Source organism: Meriones unguiculatus, chromosome 2, assembly GCF_030254825.1.
Source record: "Meriones unguiculatus strain TT.TT164.6M chromosome 2, Bangor_MerUng_6.1, whole genome shotgun sequence".
Lineage (NCBI taxonomy): Eukaryota > Metazoa > Chordata > Mammalia > Rodentia > Muridae > Meriones > Meriones unguiculatus.
Window position 1 is genome coordinate 131442361 of NC_083350.1, and position 20923 is coordinate 131463283.

The 20923-nt window shown below is 42.9% G+C and overlaps 1 long non-coding RNA gene across 2 annotated transcripts in view; it reads right to left on the reverse strand.

Moving 5' to 3' along the window:
- Window positions 1-20923, reverse strand: part of LOC132652454 (uncharacterized) — a 92624-nt gene that overhangs the window by 33041 nt on the left and 38660 nt on the right. For both annotated transcript variants that reach the window (XR_009590041.1, XR_009590042.1), the window contains exon 3: window positions 5028-5269. This is a non-coding gene — a long non-coding RNA (uncharacterized LOC132652454). The remainder of the gene's footprint in view (window positions 1-5027; window positions 5270-20923) is intronic.

Sequence of the window (20923 nt, forward strand, 5' to 3'; positions counted from 1 at the left end):
ATCACCTAAGAGACATGCCTCCAGGCACCATTGTAAGAAATGTAGATTAAGTTAGCCTCCGGGCATGTCTTCCACAATTTATCTTGATCAAATTTACTGAGGTAGGAAGACCCAATTTAATAGTGAATGGCGCCATCCCATAGGCGTGGGTCCCAAACTGCAGGACAAGGAGAATGAGAGCAGAGTACCTGTGTCCGCGCTCTCTCTCCTCCCTCCACACAACATGACCGCCTGCCTAGAACTCCTGCTAGGACAGCCTCCCCACCATAAGGGGCTAGACCCCTGAACTGTGAGCACAACCAAACTCGCAATTCCTAAAGCTGATTTTGCCAACACACTTACCACAGCAACAAGAAAAGGAAGGAGCTATGACAGTCTTGCACCATTTTCCTTCCGAATGCAAAGGGGTTCGCAGATGACTGTCCACAAACTCACTCACCACTTATTGTAAGAAACCAGGTCTAATTTAATTGCCTGTCTCCCTCAGAGCCCTTTCTACAAGTGCCTCGTTCAGCCAGCAAAATCAGAGAGGCTCCCTCCTGCAGCAGATGGGAACAAATAGAGAGAGAGAGAGAGACCTACAGCCAGACATTATGAGGGAAGTGAAAGACCTTGGAACACTCAGCCCTCAGTGGGCTGTCTCCATAACCCCACCCCCACCCCCAGTGCTCAAGGAACCCCACAGAAGAGGAAGCAGAAAGAGTAGAACAATCAGAGGGGAATGGAGGAAACTAAGAAAAGATCCCCTAAAGCAACTGAGCCAAGCTCATATGCACCGACAGAGACTGAAGCAGCAAGCACTGGGCCTGCAAGCTCTGCACGAGGTCCTCTGCATATACATCACAGCTTCCAGATTAGTGTTTTTATGGGATTCCTGAGTGTGTGAACTAGTGGGTCTCTGATTCTTGTGCCTTCTCTTGGACTCTTTTTCTTCTGTTGGTCTCACTGTCAAACTTCATTGTGATAGTTTTTATTTTATCTAATTGTATTTCATTTAGTGTTTTATATACATATATATGTATATAAATGAATGAATGAAAACCTAGCCACTAGAGTAAAGGTTAACAACTGAAATGTCACTTATACCTGTGGGGAGAGGGAAAATCAGTTTTTGTCAATGGAGTGATACTGTGTATATCAACTATTCCAGGGCAGGTCCCAAGTTCAGGAGTAGAAGACTTAACACATAATGGATTCCATAGTTTTCTGTGTGTGTTTTTATTTGGTTACAGTTTGGTGGGGTGGGGTTTGTTTGTTCTTTTTAGGTGGTGTTTCATTTTGTTTTCTTGGCTTGGGGGGGCTCTGTTGTATTGAGTTTCTGCTTGTTTGTTTGAGAACGAACTTAAGAGTTGGGTGGGTAGGGAGAAGAAGAGGATCTGGAAAGATATGGGGGAGGGGAAATATGATCAAAACATATTTAAAGTTAGAATTGTTTTAAACAATAAAACATTTTTTGAAAGGAAGAAACCATGTACTGGTTTATAATTTAATTGCCTGTCTCTCTCAGAGTTCCTTCCACAAAGCTTCCATGAAACCAGCTCATGGGTAGACAACCCTGGGCCAGGCTGTTCATTTACTGATTAGCAGCCAGTAAGATCTCTCTCTCTCTCTCTCTCTTCACATCCCAATGAACACTATCACCTGCAGTGAGTGCTGGGCCTCACGGCTGTGATGAGAAGCTAGAGCTTGGGGGTCATGTTGAGCCACATGAAAGATGAGCACACAGAGAAACTGGTCAAGAAAAATACCAGAAGGCATTTCAAGAGAAAAGCAAACTCCTCACAGATGCCCAAAGCAGCTCTGAGTTCCCACTGTCAGCTGCAGTCAGATTCTGGGTTCCTTGATGAACCCAACCTCTCCCAAGTCCCTTTCTGTGTTTGAACTAATGCTTAACTCCTCCTTGGCTGAGAAAACATTGAGATAGCTGAAAACATGGCTGAAAGTCTGTGCATTCTTTTGCTTTGAACTGCACTCTTCTTCTAATTTTTAAAGCACTAAGACATACAACCAACCAGCCACTTCCTTTCCTTTTGCTTTCTCTAATGCACCGTGCAAAAGCAAAAACAAACCCCACATTTTCCAGGTGAAAGAAATCACTTCTAGTCTCAGTCCTTCTCCTTATGATGCACCTCATCTCCTGTATCACTGAGATTTGAGCTTAGGCCCAAGCCCTAGTCTGGCCCACTGCTCAGATCTTCAGCTGGGAGGCTGAGGGGAGCTCAGCTGGTGGAGTGCTGGATCTGAGCTCCAGTGCTGCCTAGCCCAGAGGTGGGTATGTGTGCCTGTAACCAGAGCACCTAGGAGATGAAGGCAGCAGTATCTGAAACTACTACCTAGTGGGTCTGAAGATAGCCTAGATAGGCTGCAGCTCAGCCCTAAAGTCTGGACCCTGAGGTACACACTCCTCAATGAGTCTGCTGGATAAAGATCCTTTATGCTTTCTTTTCTGGTGGGATAGTGTGCAGAGTGCTCATTTCATGTCACAAAGAGAGGAACAGTATTGCTTCTGAGAGTTGGTTCTTAACCTATTTTCTGTTCTGATTCTCTCGTTCTCTGTGTGTGTGTGTGTGTGTGTGTGTCTGTCTGTCTGTCTGTCTGTCTGTCTGTCTGTCTCTGTCTTAGACTGCTCTGTCCTGGGAGAAGCTGGCTGTCATGTCAGAAGAGCAGGTTGTCACATACACAGTCATTCACATTGTAAGGAACTAGAGTCTAGCAAATAGCCAGCTAGGACCTCAAACCTGTCCAGAGCACACGAAGGAGCCGAGACAATCATCACTACCCCGTGGATGATTCAAAGGAGACATAGGCTGGGCAGACAGTTCAACACAAGCGCAAGCTCACTGAATACTTTAAACGGAAACCACCTCCCTGAGTGACTCTCATGTTCCAGAAAACGTGTATTGTTTCAGTAAGTGTGTACCCCAGAGGCTTAGACATTTGAAAAAGTGGTTCCTAGTGGACAGCACTGTTGGAGAGGGTTAGAACATGTGCTCTTGCTGGAGGAAATACATCGCTGGGGTGGGCTTTGAATGTATATAGTATCACCCCACATCCAGTTTGCTTCCTGCTTCAAGTTTGCATTTAAAGATAAGAGCTCTCAGCTTCCTGCTCTGGCTGCCATGCCTGCTGCTTGGTGCTATATCTCCCTGCCATGATAGACTCTTACCCCTCTGGAACCAGAAGCCAAAATAAACTCTTTCTTCTGCAAGCTGCTTCTGGTCATACTGTTTTCTCACAGCAACTGAAAAGTACCTAATACAGTCATTTTCCAAAGCTCCTAAGTTTACAGGCAATAATGATTAATAAACTCAAAACACAACACTTAGACCCAATCACAATGTTCCTGTGAGAGGAGGACAATTTTCCCTCGGTCTACCATGAACTCACAGTTAGCTCAGTTAGTTTCAGTCCTTCTCCATGTCTCTACCATGAAGCTATTACACAAATATTTTGGTGAAATTTTCAGAAAGCTGCCACCATCTGCATCATTGTTCCAATATTTTTACATTCCCTTCTTTTTCTAAATTCCTCCCTCACAATAAGTCAAAAACAAATTCTAGATAACTTTATTATTATAGTTATTATCATCATCATTAGTGGAAGAGTATTCATGTGGAGGTCATAAGATTCCTTGCAAGAGCTACTTCTTTCCTTCCAATATCAAATTCAGATCATCAGGCTTGGAGTCAAGAGCCTTTATTTGCTGGGACATCTCAGCAGCTCCAAGAGAAACTTTTTTCATGTATCTGTGTATGCCTGTATGTGTGTTCTCATGTGTGTGGCATACCCATATGTGGATAGTGTCTTCCTCACTTGTTCTCTACTTAATTTACTGAGACAGGATGTCTCAGTGATTCAGCTAGTCTTCAATGTAGCTTTCCCTGAGGGATAACCTGTCTCCACCTCAGGAGAGCCGTGGGTTAGCGGCAGGTTGCCATGTTGGCCTGGCCTTTATATTATCGGACATGGGGCTCTGAATTCCAGTCCTTGCTTTTGCAATCTACCTATGGAGCTAGCTCTCCAGTATAGCACCTGAGGACTGTGAGAAAGACTTTGACTCTTCCCCTGTAAAGAATACATAAATCCTTCATTGCTATTTGTTTTCAGGGAAACCAGTACAATTATGCAGCATAAATTCTTCCAAAGCATCGGGGACTTTAGCTCAATTTAAAACCCTGTAGGTTTTATTACCAGAATGAACGATTATAAAATAGATGAATGCAAATGAAGAGATAAAATAAATTAAAGGGCATGTGAAATTTAATGCATGCTGCTTGTAACTCTTTGACAGAATGCTGCAAAAGGCAATGGCAGTGCCATGCCATGTAGAAATGTGGTTTATAATATCTACAACTTGAGAGTGTGATTTTAATACTGTACTGTGAGGATGTATTTGGGGGCAGGAGACAGAATGCAGAGCCAGGCATGGTGACATGACTGGAGCCTGTAACCTCAGCACTTTAGTGGTGGTGCTAGTCAAATATTGCAATACCAAAAAGTTGGAAACACCTGTGAAGTCATGGCAACCAAGAAGCGACTAGGGAGTTTTCTTATAAGGACCAGTCCTGGGAAAGGAATCAAGTGAATGATTAGGAAGCAGGACCTGGTGGTACACACCTGTAATCCCAGCACTAGGGAGGTGGAGACAGGAGGATGTTCAAGATCACTTTCATATAGTAAATTTAAGGCCAACCAGGCTACTTGAGGTTCAGTCTCAATAGCCAAAGAAACAGGACAGCAAGATGGCTCGGTGGCTAAAATCACTTGCCACATAAAATCTGACAACCTGAGTCTAGTCCTCAGAGTCAACAGGGTAAAAAGATAAAACTGACTCAAGCAAGTTGTCCTGTGATTTCCATACATACTCCATAGCACATGGATACATACACACACACACACACACACAAATAGTAGTAGTAACAATGATAGAAATAATAAATAAAACATTTAAAAATAGTTCTATTACAGAAGTTAATCAATATTTACATTTCTTTTTCCAAAAGCTAGAGTGCTGAATTTTTCCATACCTTGGGTTTTTTTTACTCATGAAGAGAAAAATCTATGGAGTGTCCCAGAGTACAGGCAGAGCTGGGAGATTTGAAGAGGAGGAAAACACTTGTGATTCATCTTGGGATTCACAGAAAATCCATCAGTAGGACGAGAGTCTAAAGCTGTGGGAAGAATTGTTCTTGGTCCTCTGTGGAACTCTTCAGTGGGTCGGATTATTTGGTTCATTTTGTTGTATTTAACAGGAGAATTTCTCTGTATCCTACAGCAGAACAGAAAAGGGCTTTTGACACGTAATTTCATGTAGGGGGTCTGGATTCAGAAAACCATCCCCCACCCCCTCACCTCCAAGAAATGAGGATGTCCCTGTACTTGCAGAAATGCCTGCGGGAGCACAGAGGAGTGGCTGCAGCTGGGAATGACCACCACTGCATGAATACTGCCTAGTCCAGTCCTGACCCCACCCTAACCCTCCCTCGCTTCCCTGTCCCCTACCCTCTCCCACTCCAGCTCACCATGCCAGGATCTGTGGCACCAGTGGCCAAAGGCAGTTTTTCCATGTAGGAAAATCAAAATATGGCCCCCAATCCTTCTTTCCAGAACCAAAAGGAAGTTTATTTTGTTTAAAATCGCAATGCTAAACAGGGGCTGTAACTCAGCTGATCTGGAGTTTGCCTAGCTCCCAAAGCCCTGGGTTCTATCAACAGAACCACATAAGCCAGATGTGGTAGAACATGCCTATAATCCCAAGCAGGTACCCAGGCAGTCACCTAAGCACGCATACCAGCTAAGTGGCTTTTGGGCAGTGCAAATCTGAAACAGCTCAAGTCTGCCTAAGCAGAAGAATAAATTGCTACTCATCATGAATCTTTGAGGTCATCAGCAAATATTTGAAACTGGGAATGTCAAATCTGGAAAAGTCATACATCCCAATGAATCTATGTGCAGACATTATCCAGGCAAGAGGAGTGTCAGGTACATTTGTGGATCAGTGGGATAAGAATCTATTTACTATATTTCTTAAATAGCATCTCAACGATCTCTAATAATTCAAGTATTTGTAAATCAGATTTCAAGGGAACCAAAATGAGAATATAGAATCGTAGAAAGTCCTTTTTTTTTTTTCCTTGAGTTGTGAGTGTATAAATAAGAGCTGCCTTGCGTTTTAGAAGACTCAGGTGAAAAGCTGTCAGGAGAAGTCGGGGGCTTCTTACATTGGTGCTCAGTACAGACAAGGTCTCCCCACTTCCAGAAGGCCATTAGGGGGAAATATCTGAAGTGACAGAAGTCCAAAAGGAGTAAAGGAAGGGGTGCACTGTCCTTGAACAGGGAGAGGGCTGCACAAGGAGGAAAGATAAGAATATCTACTCCCACCATGTCCTGAGAGAAGTGGACTAAAGATGAGAAAGGTGGGACAGAAAGAGGGAGGAGAAAGGAGGGAGGGAAGGGAGGAAAGAAGGAGGAAGGGAGAGGTTTCAGTGTGAATATGAGTGAGTTATTAACATGAACCTGGTGAGACTATTCTGAGTTGGGTTGGATTTACCTAGAAATGATTCAATTCAACACTTTCTGCCAAGTAAAAACTGACATTTGCTACGCATAAAGTGTGGCTTTGCAATCTGATTAAGATCGAGAGGTCAAGGCCATGCCCGGACTTTTGTTTATTCTTCTCTACAAAAAGGGGCAGGGTCCATCTTCTCTTCCCCAGTGAGAGCATAGGCATTCCTTGAGAGACTCTTCCCAGCCAAGTCAGCTGAGACAGATCCCTCAGTTCAACCCTGTAGTGGTTAACTCGGCAACTGTCTTCTGTGCTAGACTCTACAGAACATGAGACATGTTCGTTCATGAGCCAACCTGATGCCCAGCAAAGGACCTATATATCACTCTGTGGTGTTCAAGCTGAATGAGCAGAACTTTAATTTCACCAGAAGAAGTCATTCAGCAGATAAACTGAAGTGAGTGCTAGCCTCCAAAGATCTGACTTCATTTATCACAAAAGACCAGATAAGGAAGCTAAGGACATGCAATCAGAAAACTAGCTGACCTCCTAGGATGGCTCTTACAACAAGAAAAGATACTTGTGAAGAAACTGGGAAGGCTCAGATCAAGTCAGTACCTTACTTATGCTCAGCCATGGTGCTGCTGCCTGGAACTCCAGCACTTAGAAGGCTGAGGCAGGAAAATCATAGCTCCACAGTGAGTTCCAAGTCAACTGAGCTACGTTGTGGAGCAACTCCCCCACCCCCACCTCCATCTAAAATAACCATGAACACAACAAAAGTTGTTCAGTTATAATAGTTAGTATTCTAACACTAATTTCTTCTGTTTTTTTTTTTTATTTTTTAATTATTCTTAAGATAGTAATATTACGAGCTGCAGAGAAGGCTCAGTTTGTAAAGTGCTTGCCTTGCAAGCAGAGAGCCTGAGGTTAGATCCCCAGAAGCTATGTTAAAAAGGCAGGAAGAGTTATGTGTGCCCCCAATTCCAGCGGTGGGAAAGTGGAAAGCAGAGGCAGGTGGGCCCTGGAGACTGGCAGACCCTATTAGCTTTGCTTCTATGATGAAGTTCCAGGCCAGTGAAAGGCACTGTCTCAAACCAAAGTAGAAAGCACTTATAGGCCAGTACCTGAGGCTGTCCCCAGAGCTCTACATGCAAACAGTAGACACACACACACACACACACACACACACACACACATCCATACTTCTGAGCATGTACATACACTATATACACACAAGCACACAGATAATAACACTAAGAGAATATGAATGAAAACAACCTAGAAACACTAATTGGGTAAGGTTCCTTTTTTGGGACTAAATTATTCAGAACAAAATATTTAAATGTACCACAAGACTGGACAAACCTAGTACTTGGCTTAGATATCAGAATTATTGAAGGGGTCCCAAGAGTGGCCAGGAAAAAAAGTTGATAGGCCTGAATAATTCTTATGTTTGAACAGAGAGTATTACTAGAACAACTTCTTAGGTTAATGTTAGAGCAAAGCAAACACCAGGAAAGAAGGCACCTTCGTTTTCAGCACAAACCAGAGAAAACAAGATTATCAAAGTTTATCTCGCTTTTTGAGTTGTCACTTCATCATTTCCATTTCAACTCTGTTCTTTAATCTCAAGAATCTTTTTTTCATATCTGTGAGTCAATGATAAGGACCAATGTCTTTGTATGCTAAATATCCCCAACAGTCATCTTTTTTGCTTCCACCCTTTTAAAATTTAAGTGTGTACATAGTATCTGTACAATCAAGTTAGACTGTAATGCAAAAACAAAGACAAAGACAGCCATAAGGATGTAAGAGAGAGAAAGAGGACTGTGGGAGGCACATGGCCTGGGGCATGGCCACGGATGTTCTTCCAGCACTTCTTGTGTCCCATCAGGGGTGGAGCTCCTCGCTTCCTTAGTCCTTGACCTGTCAACAAGACATCTTCTCGGTTGGTGGGGTGTTGCTGGACACTTCTGGCTGAAATCCAAATAGGCCTGGGCAGGTTCTGTAAAAACAGGCAAACACAACTGCTTCCTGTCATGAAGAGCGGTTCGGGTCCTTTGTATGTTCTAAGGGATCTCACCATCATGCTAGGATGAGAGGAGTTACTCCTAATGTATGCCTGTTAAGGGAGATAGGAGCAGGTTTGGATTTTTTATAAAAATTAAATATATTTAGAGTGGCTAGTGCCATGGCTAATTGCATGTGTGTATAATCGGGAGGCGGGGGGAGGGGGAAACAATTGGTTTTTGTTTTTGAGTTATGATTTTATAGTTTGATGTGTTCTATGATTCCTTGCCTCTGAGAATGATAAGGACTACCTCTGTGATGGGCAACTTCCCATCGTGAGCAGGTGGTTTTGAACTGGGAGCTCGTAAAAGCAGGGCCATTATTAGTTTTCCTCTGCTGAGGGATGCCCATGACAGCGAAGGTGGAGAGCATGTGGTGAATTAATCTTTTTAAGCTTTCTCCTGTTTGGGCTGTAGCTCATATGAAATGCAAGTGTGTGTCAGCAGTGACAAAGACATATTTTTGGTGGGAGAATTGGGCAATATGGGTGACATCCATTTGCCAGAAAGTGTTAGATTTGAGATCATGGGAGTTAGTGTCCATAGTTTGTAGAGCTGTGGCAGTAGTAAGGAATACACAAGAGGAACATTCTTTATTATCCTCTAAAGTTAAGCAAGAGGGATGTGCGGGAAAATGGGCTTGAAGCCCTTTCTATATTTGTGTGTGTGCATGAATGGAATTGATCAAGTTGCTTGATGGCAACTGTAGAGGCAATCCTATCAGCCAGTGCGTTTGCCTCAGATATTGGACCTGGCAGAGAACTGTGAGATCTGACTTGCTGGATTTAGAGGGGGGTGGCTCTTCCCTGTAAGAGCTACTAGCAAAGGACATAGTGGGTTGGGGTCTAATTTGACAAAGGATCTTGATAACCAGGGAAGAAAATTAACAGCATATACACTGTCTGAGAAAAGATTAAAGGGTCCATTGACTTCCTTGAGGGCTAAATAGTATATAGTTCCTTATATTGGGGGCAGTGATGGGGCAATTCTCTGAACTGAATAATGAGAGTTTATCCCCGGGGAGTAGTACATTATTGCCATAGATCCCCTCTTTCCTCCATCAGTTCATACTGAGGGTGTCCTAGTGATACGCTTCTTTGTAAAGAGCAGGGGGGAATGGGGGTAGCCACCACAACAGAGGTAGGACAGAAACCTATTTTTCAGTAGGGTAATGATTAGCAATTTGTCTGGGGAATCCTATTAAGCTAATAGCAAAGCAGAAGTGATTTCTGCATAACCATTGAATTTTGGAGAGAAAAAAGGGGTGACAAGAATATTGGGTTATTTTCCTAAGGTTGGCAGGGCTCTATGCCTTCTATTCTTAAACATAACAGTGAGTGCATTGACCTCAGAATTCTAGGTGCACCGCCCACTAGGGTGTGGAGTCATTCCTGCACTCTCTGGGGCTGACACACTGTTCCCAGGAGGGCAGGAGAAGAGTTAAAAATAAGAAGCTGTACCGGCATTGTTGGCTCATACCTAGAGAGCGTCTTGTCTTTTAGGGCTGCGATAATGGCACCTGAAGCCTCAACTGCCTCAGAAAAGAGAGCTCATGGGGAGGAAAGGTTTTTATCCTCTTTTAGGAGATCAAAGAGAAGCTGTAGGGTACTGGAAAACCACAGTCAAAGCCAATTAAGGTTTTCCAAAAAGCTTTTTAGGGAGGCAAGAGTTAAGATTTGAGGGAAGGAAAGTGTGGGTTTAAGAGGGCATACTGAGGTGAGGGAAATGTCTGTTCCCAAGAATGCAATTGGTGGAATAAGCTGTATTTTGTGAGGAGCTATTTTCAGTCCTAGGGAGTGTAGGGATGGTATTAGTGGAACCTTAAATTGGGGGAGAAGGTGAAGAGTCTCTCCACACCAAGATATCATCCATGTAATGATAAGTGTGGAGACCTTTGTCTAAGTAGGGCCTTAATGCTGTGGCAATGGCCTCCTGGCAGTCTGTGAGACCATTTGCCATCGCTTGGTGGAGGATTGTATATTCCTATTGGAAGGCTGACCCAGAGTTGATAATGGAGAACTCAAAGCACTGGCGATCCCATGGATAAAGAGAAATAGAGAGAAAGCAGCCTTCAATGCCTATTGCTAAAAGAGGGACATTGAAAACAAACAAAAGAAGGGCCTTGATGGAAATGGTGGAGATAAAGGGTATTCCCCCTGCACAGTTTTATTAACTGCCCTTAAATCTTGTAGTAGTCTCCATCCTACTGAGCTCTTTTTTTATAGAGCGCTCTTTTTTTATAGTTCTCTTTTATAGAGAACACGGGTTGCTCACCACTTAACCGATGGCTCTAGACTTCCCCTTGTTGCTGTGATAAGCATCACAACAAAAAGCAAGTTGAAGAGGAAAGGGTTTATTTCAACTTACAAATTCCAAGGTCACAGTCCATCCCTGAGGGAAGTCAGAGCAGGAAGTCGAGGCAGGAACTGAAGGTGAGAACAGAAGCAATGACCGTGGAGGAATGCTGCTTACTGGCTTGCTTCTCTACCTTTCTTGTATAAGGCTAGTCCCACCTACACGTGGGCGTCACAACCACCAGTACGCTGGGCCCTTCCATCAATTAACGATTAAGAGCATGCCTCACAGTTATGCCCACAGGCCAATGTGATGAAGGCAATTCCTTAACAGAGGTTCCTTCCTCCTAAGTATGTCAATTTCAGAACCAAGATTAGTCATCACATTGACCTTAATACTTTCTTTCCTAGAGCCTTTCCTCTGCCTCCTGGGTTGCCTGTTGTTTATGGGAAAATACCCACACATGATTTTATAGTCTTTCTGTTTAATTGGCAACCAGCTGTCTCAGAACTAAGGCTATGTTCCACACCCCCATCTTATCACTGAGAAAAAGACTGGAAGAAATCCATTCTTAAAATAGCTTCTTAGAAAAACAAAACCTGCAACAGCTTAGCATAAAGTTAGTGCTGAGAATTCTTTCTAAAGAGTCAGCTCAATGAACTTTGTTGTTTTTCACAGAGCTGCAGAGCAATTCCTGGTCAAAGCCTACTCTTGCTTTTCGGTGGAATTAAAGAACTGGCTACTCCATCACTGGCATTTCTTGAAAGGTTTGTCGATGTTGTTTTGTTATTTTTTTACAACCCTGGGACTATTTTACGATTCTTCAATAGAACTTGTACGTAGTCTGAGAGCTGGGGCTATCAAACCAGCTTGATGATCCCTATTCAATCAATACAATGTTGGCCAGATGAAGGTGAGGGGTCACAGTGACTAGGGCTTAAGGAAGACCATCATGGCTAAGCAGGGAAGAAAACACAAATATCCAAGCAGTCTGCGAAAAGGGCAGCCCAAAGAAATGGGGAATACCTGAAGCAAATGAATGAAGAATGGAATCCCACCAAGCGGAGAAGAAATCTGCACATGGAAGGATGGAATATGAGTGCTGCTGAGTAGCCCACTACAGAAGGCACTTCATGAAGACCTGTGACTATTGGGTTAATGGAAAACCATCAGCCCTGTAATGTAATTATAAAAACAGTGTCTTATGCTTACTGAGGTTAGAGACCTAGCTGGTTAAAAGTCAGTGGCATTCTTACAGTTCCTGAGAACTTAGTAAGATGCAAAGTTTCAGAGTAAACATTTTAGAAAGCAGAAACTTCCCTTTCTGTAGTTCAGACCCAGAGTGCTTTCCTAAACCTACAAGGGGGTGACAAGAAATGCTTTGTAGGAGGAATGTAAGAGTCTCCTCAGGCTGTCACAAAAAAATCACAATAGATCATGACATTTGGAGTTTAAGAAAATCTAATAAAGCTCAGCTCCATGTAGATGAGAAAGAAATGGCCTGAGGGACCAAGTGCTGAATCTCCACTTTTCAAATATAGAGTATTCTTACAAGCATAGGCACCTTCATACAAGTATCAACCTCAGGTTTGTCTTGTTTTCAAAACAGGGCTCCAGAGCCCTGGCTGGTCTTGAACTCACTATGTTCAAAAATGACTTTGAACTTCCAATTCTCCTGCCTCTACTTCCTGAGTTGCTAGGATAACAGGTGTGTACATGCCTGGTTTATGTGGTGAGGGTGATTGAAACCACAGTCTTATAAATGTTTGGTGAGCACTCTACCATTTGAACTGTCTTCTTGAATTTATTACTTTCCCAGATGCCCTGCCCTTGGTGAGTACCATGTAATGTTGATAATGCTTCCAATGAATACAAAGGGGCCTATTGCTTTAGGCTCCCAAGAATGGATCCACATTCAATATATTTGCATCTTTCTTCACTTTATAAATTCATTAGATACATTATACCACATATTTCTTTTCAAATAAATGTCTCCAAGTTGATCGTTTGGTGCATTTAAAACCCCATAAAAGCAAGAATAAAAGTCAATTAGATAGCTGAACCTGGTGACACAGATTTTTCTGTCATCCCAGTATCTGGAAGGGTAAAGCAGCAAGGCTGAAGTTCTTGGCCAACTTGAACTTCAAAATGAATTCAAGGTGTGGTAGTTTGACTGAGAATGGCTCCACAGACTCATATATTTGAATACTTGGTCTCTAGTTGGTGGAACTGTTTGGGGGGATTAGGAGGTGTGGCCTTGTTGAAGAAGGTGTGTGTTTGTGTGGTGGTGGTAGGAGGGTTCTCAGTTAGTCTATCTCTACCTCATGCTTATGGATCCAGATGTGAGTTCTCAGCTACTGCTCAAGCACCATGCCTGCCTGCCTGCTGCTGTACTCACCACCATGATGATCATAGAGTTTAGCCCACTGAAGCCATGAGCTCCTAACAAACTCTTTCATGTATAAGTTGCCTTGGTCATGGTGTCTTATGACAGCAATAGAAATAAATGTAAGTTAAGACATAAGCCCAACAGGAATAACTCATCAAGACTTTGTCTCCAAAGGGGGGAAAAACATAGGCTAGGAATGTGGTAAAAGCATTGGCCTAGCATGTGCAAGGCCCTAGGTGTTGCAAGAAAGAAAGAAAGAAAGAAAGAAAGAAAGAAAGAAAGAAAGAAAGAAAGAAAGAAAGAAAATCCCAACTGTAAAAATACTCAGGAGCCAGATGCTGGGGTGAAAACTTGCTCTTCACTTAGAGAGGCAGAAAAAGCACCCAGCTGACCTTTCTTTTCAGCCTATGTTCCAGAAGTAAAAGGCCAAAACCAAACAGCCAAAAGCTTGCTACTGGCTTAGCTGACAGCCCAGGAAGAAGGCTTGCTCGCTCACCCAGCAGCCCAGGAGGAGAAAACCAAAAGGCAAAAATCAAAGGACTAAAAAACAAAAATTTTCCTTCTTCTTCTCCAGGATGTCTTAAATACCCTTCAACTACCCTCCAACCCTCCTTACTATTTAATCCCTGACAATTGGTTTCTTGCTCCACCTCTTGACCTGTGGTTAAATTCATTAAATCCTGTGTACAGAAAGCTCTAGGTTTGAAGGCATGTGCTAGGACTGAACCACACCATAATTATTTGTTTATAATAAACAGAAAGTTATTGAATTAAAGGTGTATGTTAGGGCTGTACCACGCTAAACAAAAGACAGTTTTTTACAGTTCACAATCTCAGGGTTCACAATGGAATCCAATATCCTGCAACACCTAAGTTTACTCCCTGAATACAGGGGGCTGGGGGAGAAGGAAGAAAAGAGAAAGAGAAAGAAAAGACCAGACCAACTGAGAAACAATACCCTCTCTTTGTTTATCGGAATGCTTGGAGCTCCAGCACACATGTGTCCTCGCTGACCATCGGCACGACCTCAGGAGCAGTTTCTGTGTGTGCTCTTGGTTTGAGCTGTGTTCCCTTCTTGACTCCTGCCTCCGTGCCGTGGCCTCCTCAGCATCCTGTTCACGGCCGAACACCTGGAGGTGGGCACTTTGGCTTTGTGTGTTATCGCTAGTAATGTGTCTCACTTCCTCCCAGCCAGCTTCCTCATCACTTGCTGCCTGTCACAAGACACAGAACCAAAGTCTTGCCTTTGTTGCTGCTCACCTGCCCTGCAAGGAAAAAAATGAGCTTTCCCTGCACATAGTTTTGTGTCTCACTGCTGTGACCAAATTTCACCGACGAGACACAACTTAAAGGATAGTTTATTTCTGCTCACCATTTGTCATGGTAGGTAGCATGGCAGCAAGTCTGAGGAAACTCAGAATGGACAAGAGTGAGGTCAAGCTATAAAAAAAACCATCAAGGCCCACCCCCCAGTGACTCACTTTCTCTAATGAAACCCCACCTTCTGAAACAAAACAAAACAAATCAAAAAGCTGGGCTCAGTGGCACTCAGGGAGGCAGAGGCAGGTGGATCTCTATGGGTTCCAGCCTGGCCTGGTCTACCAAGTGAGTCCAGGACAGCCAGAGCTTGTTACACAGAGAAGCCCTGTCTCAAAAACACAAACAAACAAACAAACAAACAAACAAACAAGAAACCTCACCTTCTAAAAGTTTCACAACCTTCCAAATCCGAGCTACTACCTGAAGACAAAGTACTGAAACACGTGAGACTACAGGAGACCGTTTCACATTCAAAGCACTATGTGCAGAATTACCCTGGGTGGTAAATGATTGTCAAATTCATTTAATAATAATAATTATTATTATTATTATTAAATTATAAATTAATAAATAATAACTATTATTATTTTACATTTTGTCTATATCTCCTGTGTATGCCTGAGTGTATATATGTAAGTGTGCTTGCACAAGTGTGTGTGTGTGTGTGTGTGTGTGTGTGTGTGTGTGTGGGCGCGCGCGCATGTATGAATGTCAGAGGACAACTATTGGGAGTCTGTTCTCACCTTCCATAATGGGGGTTCCAGGGTAGAAAGAAAGAACCACCTCTTATAAGTCATTCTCTGATATTCACAATACATGTGGCATAGCATGCACACACGCCAAATAAATGGTTTATACTGATTTGTTTTGTTTGAGACAGGGTTTCTCTGTGTAGCCTTGGCTGTCCTAGACTCACTTTGTAGACCAGGCTGACTTCAAACTCACAGAGATCTGCCTGCCTCTGCCTCCCAAGTGCTGGGATAAAAGGTGTGTACCACCACACCTGACCAATAAATGTTCAGTTAAAAAAAAAAATTAAGTATGAAAGAAAAAAAGAAACTGAAGATAATAGTGAAGCAGAAATTTGAACCTAGGCAGTCTGTGTCCAACGCCTGTGTATTTAGCCACTTGCCACACTCCTCTCAGGAGATTAGAGAGGGAAAAGAAAATATCCAAAATAAATACATGAACCTGTTTCCCATCAATCATAAACCCAGATACGCATGGAACAACCTTATCAGTCATGAACCCAAACATTCCTGAGCCTGCTTATGTCCCAAACACATGCCCTGTGTCCTATTTGTCAGTGTCCTCTGCATGCATGGCTGAACCCTGTTTCTCCTTTCCTCACGAGTTTATGATAGCTCCAAATCATCCACTAAGTTTTTGGGTGCTCAGTCTGCCCCACACCTATATATATTAAGTGATTTTGCTTTACAGGGCCTCTCAAAGCTACCCCTTTTCTAGTCACTCACCTTCTTAGCTGTCGAGTCACCAACTTAGAGCTATCAAGACTTAGATTTGCTGACTAGCATCCATGCTAAGCAATTAGCAGAGGAAAAGGACACGCAAGAAAAGAAAAATGGCTGAAGGGAAATGAAAATAAGAGGAATCCTTGCTGACTAGCAAGCAAGCAGCCTGGATGGACCCTTACCAACAGACTGAAAAGCATTTTACCACAAGCCCAGACAGAGATCTGTTTTAATAATAAATAATCATTATAATGTTCCTCCTATGCAAATATTAACACCTGCCCTCAGAAAATGTCCTCTGCCAGATTGGAAAGATCTGGTGAGAGATAGTTTCATATCTCTGAATCACTTACCCAGCCAAGTATTCAATAGCCATTGCCCTTATGTTTATCAGTGATCAGCCTGTTGAAATATGGTATTATTAGGGGCCTTTTCTAGTACCCACCCTAGCTCCCAAATAATTGACACAGAGACCTATTAGATTTATTCAACAAGCTTTAAGCTCTATAACTGGGCAGATACCTGTCATTCTACCAATTATCCTAGTCTGAGTGCCTCCCAGCAATGTGCCCGTCCCTTACCATCCCAGTCTCGCCTTGGCCTTCTATCTCTCTGTCCTCCTCCCTTCTCTCTCTTACCTTCCCATATTCTGGTTCCTACCTGAAACTCTCTCGCTGGGAATGGAAGTCCAGGCTTCCTATCTCCTCTGCCCAGGAGATAGGCTGTTCAGCTTTTTATTCACCAATCAGAGGTAATTGGAGAACATTGTTCATACAGGAGATTCTTCATAGAAATGACAGTAACTGTAATGATCTGGATTGTAACCAGATCTCAGGGCACAGAAATCAGCATCTGAATACACATGCACAAGACCATCCCCCAACATCAGCCTGTGAGTGAAGCCACGGGATATGACTGCCTCACTCAGAGAGCTAACTTGGGTTACATACACAATATACTTTTTGCAGTATGTCAAGAATCACTGAAGAGACTCACAAATGGTCAGCGTGCTGTAAGTAATTGTTGAATGCTCTATTGTTGGTATAGAAATAGAAAATCCCAACCGTTCACTTTTACCAAAGAAGACTCAGGGGCCAGGTATTAGGATGAAAACCTACTAGTTCAAAGAGGCAGAGAAAGCACCCAGCTGATCTTCCTATTTAGCCAGTGTCCCAGAAAGAAAAAGCCAAAAGCGCTTTCTTTTTCTCCATGCTGTTTCAAATCCCCTTCAACTCAAAGACCCTCCTTTCTCTTTAATTCTAGTCAGCTGGTTACTTGCTTAGCTTCTTGACCTAGGGCGAACTTTATTTAATCCTGTTTGCAGAAAGCTTTTGGCTTAAAGGTATGTGAGCCACATCACAACCACCTGTTTCCAATAAACAGAAAATTCTTGGATTAAGGGTGTGGTCTAGGGCTGAGCCACATCACAACTAAAAACAGGTTTTACAGGTCACAAAATTGGGGTCCACAAAAATCATATATTCTGAAACACTCTATCACCCCTGCGGAGGCTCAGACACCTTTTCCGAATAAAGGGTGGAAAGAATGTAAGAGCCAAGGAAGGGGTAGAATGTCATGTCTTCTGGCACAACAAAGACATTGTATGCTTGAACTCTCAGCAGCTGGGACTACCTGCACAAGACCTCTACCTAAAATCAAGAGGGCTTGTCTGGCCTCTCTCCACTCCATAAGGGGATTTTGATGGGCTTGATTTTTGAGGATTTATAGACAGCTAATGGTTACTGGGAGAGAAAACAATATTTTCCTTAGTGGTAAGGCCATTGACATCATGTACCACCGGCAAAACCCATGTACCTATAAATGGCTTTCCCACCCATGCTTCTCTAAGAAACCTAATTAAACTCGTTGGTTTGCCAAAAAGATAAATAAACAAAATTGTGTTTTAAAAAAATAAATAAAAAGACAAGTTACTTAAGAAAAATTTAAAAAAGGCATCTTTATAATCACAGCACTTGGCACTTGCAATGAAATATCAAGGAAGGAGGAAAACACCCAAGAATGGGTTTCATTAAGGTGGAAACATTCTGAGCTGACAGCTCAGGTGAACTGACAGAAGAGGCCAAACTGAATGATAAACCAAAAAAGTGTGTGGGGGGGTGGGGGGTAAGCAAAACCAACTAAACAAAAAAACTATCACAGCCTGCAGACAAGAGAAGATAAATTATAGACACAGCTAACTTGGCTTGGAGCTGATGCTGGAGTCCCCGTGTCACTCCAGCTGAAGAGATGTCATCAGGCTCTGCAGAAAATAGTGGTTCTCCCTGAACCACAGGGTGCAAACAGTTTTGCAGAAGCAATTCATGCTTAGCAGCTGTCTTCGTTTGATTCTTGCCCCTCTCCAAACCGGTCTTGATTCTCAAGTTACATTTGTGCTAAAATTTTGAAAGATTTTTTTTTTTCTCAAAGTAATTTTTAGACTTTTTTTTTTTTGAAACTAGTGTATCCCAGGATAGCCTGGAACTCGATGTAGACAAATACGCCTTTTAAAATCATTGTATTTATTCATTAATATTAGCATTGTGCAACACGTGTGTGTTCATGTGTGTAAAATATACACGCGCGCACACGACGGGGTTCTATACATTTCTATACATGTCTCGGTACACATCGTCAGAGGCCAGAGGAAAACTCTGTAGACTGTGCTCTCTCTTCTACCTTTACGTGGGTTCTAGGAATTGAACACACATTGCCAGGCTTGCTTCTTTACCTGCTGAGCCACTTGGCCAGCTCTGTTTTAGAACTTTCATTCACCCGTCAACTAAATGTTGTACAAAATGTTGGATTTCATTATTGCCTTTTCGCGGTGCCGGTCATACCACCCTCATTAGCCTCTTTTGGTCCCCTATCTCCCTGGCCTCTTCCACCCAAATTTGTGCCGGAATTTTGAAAGCGTATTTACTGGGGTTTGTGAAGAATGTTCTAAATACAGCTGGTGCATATTTTCTTCCTGGAAGACCCCTTCAGATATTTGTGCTGCGAGGAGTCCCCTTATCACTCTCTGCTTTGAGATAAGGGTGTCCTTCCCGAGTCAACGGGAGCTCCGGCTCCCCCTGTTCTGCTCCCAGCTGCTTAGGAACCCTCCATTTTTCTTGGAGATGATTGAATTATCTAAGTAAAGATGAATACAGCTTATCCTTGGGGTGCGGTGGGGAGGTAATTGATTCACGGCCAGCAGACATTTAGTCTCAAAGCAGCTGGGGAGGCTCCGGAAGTGATTAGTGATAACTGGAGCCACAGCTCTCCTGTCAGGCTAAGAGCTTTTGAAACACCAGGGACAGGGAAGGAGCATTTTGTTTCTTCATAATAAATCTCTCATCTTATTGTCAGAGGCAGTTCGCCCTCCTGGGGGCCTGTGCTTGCATCGCAGCCCTTCGCAGTTGAGCTCTGCCTCGCCGGCCGCCCATTTCCATCACAATGGCTTACAGACTTCTAAAAGAGACAATCTGCCACGTCAGGCTTCTCAGTTTCTCTGACCCTTCCTTCCTCCCCACCAATCATATCTTGACCTTTTTCTTCCCCCCCCCCCCCTTTCTTACCTCCCTTTTCAGGCATTCCCTGTCACCCATTCTTGCTCCAGGGAGCTCTTTCTCTACGTCATCCGAGAGAAACAATTCCTGGATTGAATTTGAAGTAAAGCATTATAAAACTTAAACTCAATCTCAATTACTATTTGGCACTGCATTTTATGAGGATGAAATGCAATAAAACGGCAATTTCTAAATTTAACCAGCATTACATAATGCAATTACTTATTGCAGAAGATTGTCGTTTCTACATCGCCCAAGCTATTGATTGCTATGAAAAAGGCAGGGCACAGGAAGCCATACAAATGGATCAATATTTAAAGTGACTAATCAAATATTTGTTTCCATAAATTTTAGTCCAGTAACCATGTTTCACATCACGCAATGTAGCCATGAACTATAATTCAGCTCCCCTGCAAGAGACACAGAGAAATGTCTTTCTTCTATTTCTGAAATGCTGCAACAGAACATTAAAGCTGAGTAAACCATATTTTTCTTTCACACACCCACCCATCCTCATTTTGCTCCCTCGACTAACAACCCAAAGCTGAAACCACTTAAGGATTATAATTATCCCTCATCATGACCGCCTGTGTGATGACGAGGCAGCTACCCATCACAAATGATGTTTCTGGAAAGGAAAGATGAACATCTCAGAGACGGTCCCTGCTTTGTTTTTTGCTTTATAGCCTCCTCCAGGCAGAGTGGGGGAGGGATGAAAATTCAGTCAGGAAAACAATTAGCTGGCCTAGCTTCACTGCACTGTGATATCAAATCACATAGCAATTAGGAGCTCCGAAGAATGGGGGGTTGGTTTCACACACATTCAAGGATGTAAACCGATCTGTACCCAATGAGCTAAGGCTGGACTGCAAATGAAAATGTCAAATGAGGTAAACAGTGGAAAATTTCATTCTCTGCCTAATCACACTTCAAGAATAGTGATATGGGCTCTGAGTACTCTTAGTCTGTACACAAGAAAATTCGAATATCCCCTTAAGCCTTGATAAATTGCTGCAGAATCTTCTACCATGCCTTCTACAACACATGTTCAATGCAAGAAATTAATGTTTTCAAAAAATATAGATCACATTTGCTGGTGAATAAGAAATTGTCCTGGGGTTGGGGCTATACAGACTGCCTATTAAGTAAAGTGCATCCTGTGCAAACATTTGAACACGAGTTCAATCCCCAGTACCTATGTAAAAAGCCTAGCATGATGGTGTGTATGTCTCAGCATGGAGGAGGCAAAGACAAGTGGATCCCTGGTGTTCACTGGTCAGCTAATGTAGCCTAACTGGCAAGCCCCAGGCCCCAGGACCTCA